Source organism: Triturus cristatus, chromosome 4_1, assembly GCF_964204655.1.
Source record: "Triturus cristatus chromosome 4_1, aTriCri1.1, whole genome shotgun sequence".
NCBI lineage: Eukaryota > Metazoa > Chordata > Amphibia > Caudata > Salamandridae > Triturus > Triturus cristatus.
The window spans coordinates 130,283,986-130,289,985 of NC_140585.1; the positions used below are offsets into that span (position 1 = coordinate 130,283,986).

The 6,000-nt window shown below is 44.5% G+C and overlaps 1 protein-coding gene across 1 annotated transcript in view; it reads left to right on the top strand.

The window, feature by feature from the left end:
• Positions 1 to 3,807, top strand: part of LOC146847638 (lymphocyte antigen 6D-like) — an 84,065-nt gene extending 80,258 nt beyond the window's left edge. Inside the window, exon 4 of the mRNA XM_085651775.1 lies at positions 1,278 to 3,807. The gene's annotated coding sequence lies outside the window, so the exon portion shown is untranslated. The remainder of the gene's footprint in view (positions 1 to 1,277) is intronic.
• The last annotated feature ends 2,193 nt before the right edge of the window (positions 3,808 to 6,000 follow it).

Consider the following 6,000-nt stretch of genomic DNA (forward strand, 5'->3'; position numbering starts at 1 on the left):
AAGATTGGGAACCATTGGAGATTTAAGAAAAAAGAGTAAGAAATAGAATTTCTTAGATAAACATGTTAAGATGCGGAAAGAAAAAAGTGAGAGGGGATCTTCTCTGCGCAGCCTTAAAGGGATGGTAATTTTCAAAGGCGGCACCTCAGCAGAGCAGGAGCATCACCCCAACGCAAGAGTGTGGGTGGGGCTGAATCCTGCAAATGCAGGATGACAGCACTTGTCTACAGTGGCCTTGCGACGGCCAGCCCAACATGCGCATTGTAGACTCAGAAATCCAAAGGCAGTGAAACAGACTGGGGATTGCTGGCACTGGACCCCAGCCCCAAAATGAGCACTGGGTGAGCCTGCGCCCACCAATCCTGGAGCATCTTTAACAGCATGAGAGCAGCTCCAGGATTGGTGGAGTGACGTTCCACAAGCAGGAAGGAAGTCCTTCATTTTCCTGCTCGTGGAAAGGAGAAGTGCTGCACCGGTTGTGCTCCAGCTCTGCATTTATGGTGAGTCAGGCACCTTCGCACCCAACATTTTTTATTGAAGCTAGCCGCCGCTGGTAGTTTTTAGGGTTGAAGGGATGGGTCAGTTTGTGCATATAGTTAGGTGTTTAGCATGTGTGGCCAAGCTGAAGGATGAGCGCCACGTGCCTTCAAGAAACGAGCCTTGCCCCGACTACACTCTCCAACTTCACACACTCCAAGTCTTTTTTAACCTGCCATATCAACTTTTTGTGGCAGACTTCTATTGCTGAAAAAAACACCCTGCTCTAACATGTGCCCTGGGAACAATATTTGTCACAAAAGACTGGAATGTACAATTCACACACCTCTAACTTACAGAAATGCTGCTGATGATGTGCAGGGCAAGGATGCCAGCCAACTTTGCACAGTTCATCACAGACAGATCCAAATACCGCCAAAACAATTGCCTTGTGCCAGCTTAAAAGTGTTTGGTTCACTGTGCAAGATAATCAAATCACCCATTAGCGTGCGATTGTGTGAATAACATGTCCAATTGTTTGATAGATTTGTGAAGCAGTTGTAAAGTCATTGAATCTGAGGACTTGAAAGTTGATGGAACTGCAGTTTCAACTGTGAAATACAGAAATAATCAGGGTTCTGAGAGCTCCTCATGCCTCAGTGTCCCGGTACCACTGCACATGATGCACCAATGGAGCAACGCCCCTGGCTATCAAGAAGCGTGGGGATATCAAAGTGAGGTGCGTTTGTTGAACATTGTAGATTTGGTTCCTAACAAAGTGTTCCTGTTATTTTCTGCAGATGGGCGCAGGGGTTCCAGGCCGCACACTCCCGACCGACTCCCCGTGGAGAGGACGTCACTCCACATGAAAAGCACGCCTTGTCTCTTGGGTGGAGAAAGCGGACCCTGTATAAAAATGAAAAAAGATGAATAGACACTGCCTGCTATCTCTGGATGAAATGATTAAAGACTTCCCCTCAGTTGTATAAAGTGGATAAAGATGTACATAACACTTAACTTTCTGTGTAACTCTTGAATACGGATTTCTCGCCTCACTGGTAACACTGAAATAACATGGCATTCTGGGTAGGAAAAAGTTGGGGGATCCATGCAAGCCATACCTCATTGGACTCCCCTGGGTGTCTAGTTTTCAGAAATGTGTGGGTTTGTACAGAACACTTAACTTTCTGTGCAACTCTTGAATACGGATTTCTCGCCTCACTGGTTACTTTGGTGTTCGTTCATGCCAGCAGGCTTTACAGCCACTTTGCAGCTCTGATGGTTTCCATTGTGAGATTTCTTAACAAATACCAAACTAGGGGGAGCCGCACATGTAGGGGTTCTACCACTCACTAGATGGTGAAGGAAATGGTCTAATATGCAGGGCGCAGCTTAGTGAGTGACATTCAGGACATGTGAATCTCAAGTTTCCCAACTAAAACTGCAGGGGGCTGCAAGGGGGTGGGCTCAGATGACCAAGGTTTGGGATTGACTGTTCCTACGACGAACAGGGTCAGTACTAATTTGCATTAGGTGGTCCTCCATCTAGAGTGGCACAGTGGGCAAAAAAATAATGGGTTGGCGTGCTGCCCACAGCGATTGCCACTGGCTAGACTATTCCCAAGCATTCATTCCATCACCTTTGGGTGTTTGATTATCATTAACATTCCTGGATTCTTGAAACTGCTGCAGCTTTACGAGCCTACTACTGCCAATGTGTGGAAATTTCAAATAGTAGTACGCCTGCACCTGTTTAAGGAGCCTTTCATAGGGTGCAGATTTACTATGTTTTTGGTAAACTGGTCAGGATAAAGATTTAATATCCCTACCCAAAATATAAACAAATTAAAACCTCTTTGTGAAATAATAAGAACGAGAAAAACCAACACAGACATAGCAGACCAAATCTGGCCCCCGTACCCATTTACCAATCCCAGAATACATTTTGAGAGGTGTCTTACCACAAACACCCCCACTGTAGCTAAGTCCCAGCCTCTTTCCCACCTGTGTGCAGTAGTTCTCCCTGGGAACTCATGACTATATTCATGTACAAAACAACAGTCCGGAGTCCCTGCCACGCGATCACTTGTTTTAAATATTTTTTCACTGCATGCAGTCTCCTTCATTTTTGCTACAGGATACCTTGACGGTAGTGTTGACAGATTTGTGCACGTAGTGAGGGCTCCATGTTTCAAATCCATGACTTTTGCAAATCTTTTTATCAAGTGACTGACTGCCCCATGTACTAAGCCCGAGTAGCAAATGGAGGAGGGTACCAAGCCAATTAATTGGGTGAACCAAGCCATGTGTATGGATTTGTTATGTGGTCACATTAGGCCCTGGCAGGAACATCACCATTTTACATACTCACGTTTAAAGTTGACATCTTTCTTGAAATTTGACACTTGACACAAAGTTGCTTGCATGCCTGTATGGGATAATATTCTCTGAAATGACTTTGCTTACATTTACATTTCTTCATAGGTATATTATCAGAGCCTTGAACATTGTGTATGAGGGCTAAGTTCACTGCACAAAATGTTGTTGTTTTTTATTGTACGCTTATCAACAGCGCTGTAAAGATAGAATCCATAATGGTGGCCTGACTGGGTCATTGGCATAGTAACATGGGTAAAATTTATTATACAAATGGAATTTGATTTAAATGTTATTTGATTAAACTTTTGCAAAGCACGCAAATATCTGAAGGTGTCTTGGCAGTAGCGCATCCCTCAATTAAAGGCTCATGTAGACCGTAAATGCCAAAAAAGTTTATAGAGCAAGTGAAAACGGTCAAGATTTTCACAGTTTGCTAAAGCAGAGGAAGTTCGTCTGGCTTTTAAGCTGCATTTGCATTTTATTCCAAAATTGACGTGTAGTGTGGACACAACTGCGACCACCCCATGAGGCTTTCATAATTCTGGGTACATCACTCCTTTGTTGAGGAAAAGTAACATTTCCCTGAGACTGTTGAGGTCTCCTCCGGCCGGAATTTCAGCCAAAATGAATCCTGTTTACCTCCTGAGAAGGATACTTCCCAGCTCTGCACCAAGAGGGGCTCCCAGATGAAACATACCCACAGCTAACTGAGGAGCTGGATCACCAGGGATTCTGGCACATTCACTCACCCTGGGCACACTGGGACAGGGAGCGCTATATTTATATGCAAGCATATAATCTATATAACAGCACAATGGTTGAACTGTTCATATTTTTTACCATTCTTGTGATGCTGATTACTCTGTTCTGTTGCCTTCCATTGATAATTGCAGCACACGTATTTTACACGTGAATCGTATTGCTTCAATAAATATTGAAATGCCAATTCCAGTATTTCTTGTGTCTTTCTTTGGCCATGCATGAGCTATCAAATGAAAGGGCTTTACATCAGTTTTCATGGTTTCCTTGGGGATACAGGGTTGTCATGTTCTGAGGTTGCACAATACAATTGCTACCTTGTCCTGTTTAGGGGTACAGATGGTGCACTCTGATCTAGCCAGGACTAAGGCAACATATCCTGATGGTGTGCATGGACGCAGTCTCGTGCAGTTTTGACATTTATGCTATCCAGAAAAGCAGTTTTACTGAGAAAGTATGAACCGTACCAACATACTAGCTTGAGTCCATATGTAATGGGTCTCCTGAGTAGTTTTTTCTTTTATGTGCCCAAACACCCACTCACCAATTAACCAAAGATATCCGTGGTTTTAGCGAAAAAATCCTCCTCAGCTAAGTAGGGAACCCCTGTTACTGGCAGTAGGTTGTTCAAGGTTAAACCTTTAAATGGCTCACCCCACGAAAGTGCCCACTCTGAATTCCAGATATTCGAAATACTTCAATGGCTTATCCAGAACAAATTGTTCTGCAACGTATTTGCAGACATGCATTAACACAAATGTTAATATATATCTTCTCCCACAAATAGGAGGGGAAGTTACTTTTGTGGTTCAGGTCTACAAATTGTACAAAGGAGAGATATTCTATTCAGGCGTCACATGCCCAGCAGTAAATTCCAACACATTGAATTTTTCACACATACACTCAAGTAACAGGGATTCTGGGTAGGAAAACGTTGGGGGATCCACGCAAGCTATACCTCATTGGACTCCCCCGGGTGTCTAGTTTTCAGAAATGTGTGTGTTTGGTAGTTTACGAAGATGGGCGCCGAGCCCAGGGCCGAAAACCCAGGTGACCCCTCTTGCAAAACCAGGTTGTTTTGTGATAGGTCATTTTGATGTCTCCTCAATACGTTTTGGGTCCTAGCCTGTCGCGGGTACTTGACCAACCCACGCGAGTGAGGTGTCATTGTTATTGGGGGACCTGGGGGGTCGCTGGTTCGTAGGATATTTTTGCATCCACATAGATTCCAGAACTCTCCCACACAGAAATTTGAGAAAAAGTGATTTTTTTCAGCTACATTTGAGGTTTGCAGGGCATTCTGGTAGGAAAATGTTGGGTGACCCACACGAGCCATACCTCGCTGGACTCCCCCAGGTGTCTAGTTTACAGACATTTGTGGATTTTGTAATTTTCCAAGATGGCCGCCGAGCCCGGCGCCAAAACCCCAGGTCTTACCCCAGGTAGTTTTGTTATGGGTAATTTTGAAGTCTCCACAGTACGATTTGGGCCATTTCCTGCTGCAGCCACTATGCCTACCCACACAAGTGAGGTACCATTTTTATCGGGAGACCTGGGGGAACGTTGGGTGGGAGGAAATTTGTGGATCTACGCAGATTCCAGAACTTTCCCACACAGAAATTTGAGAAAAAAGTTATTTTCTTAGCGAAAATTGAGGGTTGCAGGGGATTCTGGGTAGGAGAATGTTGGAGGACCCACACAAGCCATACCTCGCTGGACTCCCCTGGGTGTCTAGCTTCCAGAAATGTGTGGGTTTGGTAGGTTTCTCTAGATGGCCGCCGGACCAAAAACTCATGGGACCCCCTTGCAAAACCAGGTTGGTTTGTGATAGGTAATTTTTATGTCGCCTCAATAGGTTTTGGGCGGGGGTGGGTGGAATCTTGTGGATCCACGCAGATTCCAGAACTTTCCACCACAGAAATGTGAGGAAAATGTGTTTTTATTGACAATTTTTTAGGTTTGCAAGGGATTCTGGGTAACAGAACCTGGTGAGAGCCTGTCAAGTCACCCCATCCTGGATTCCCCTGGGTGTCTAGTTTGTAAAATTTATAGGTTTGCTAGGTTTCCCTAGGTGCCAGGCAGAGCTAGGGTTAAAAAACTACAGCTAGGCACTTTGCAAAAAAAGGGTCATTTTTCACTGTGAAAATAGGGTGTGTCCACGTTGCGTTTTGCGCCATTTCCTGTCGCGGGCACTAGGCCTACGCACACAAGTTAGGTACCATTTTTCGCAGAACACTTTGGGAAATGTGGGGTGCATGGAATTTTGTAGATCCGCGCAGATTCCAGAAATTTCCACCACAGAAATATAAGGAAAATGTGTTTTTTGATAATTTTTTAGGTTTGCAAGGAATTCTGGGTAACAGAACCTGGTGAGAGCCAGTCAAG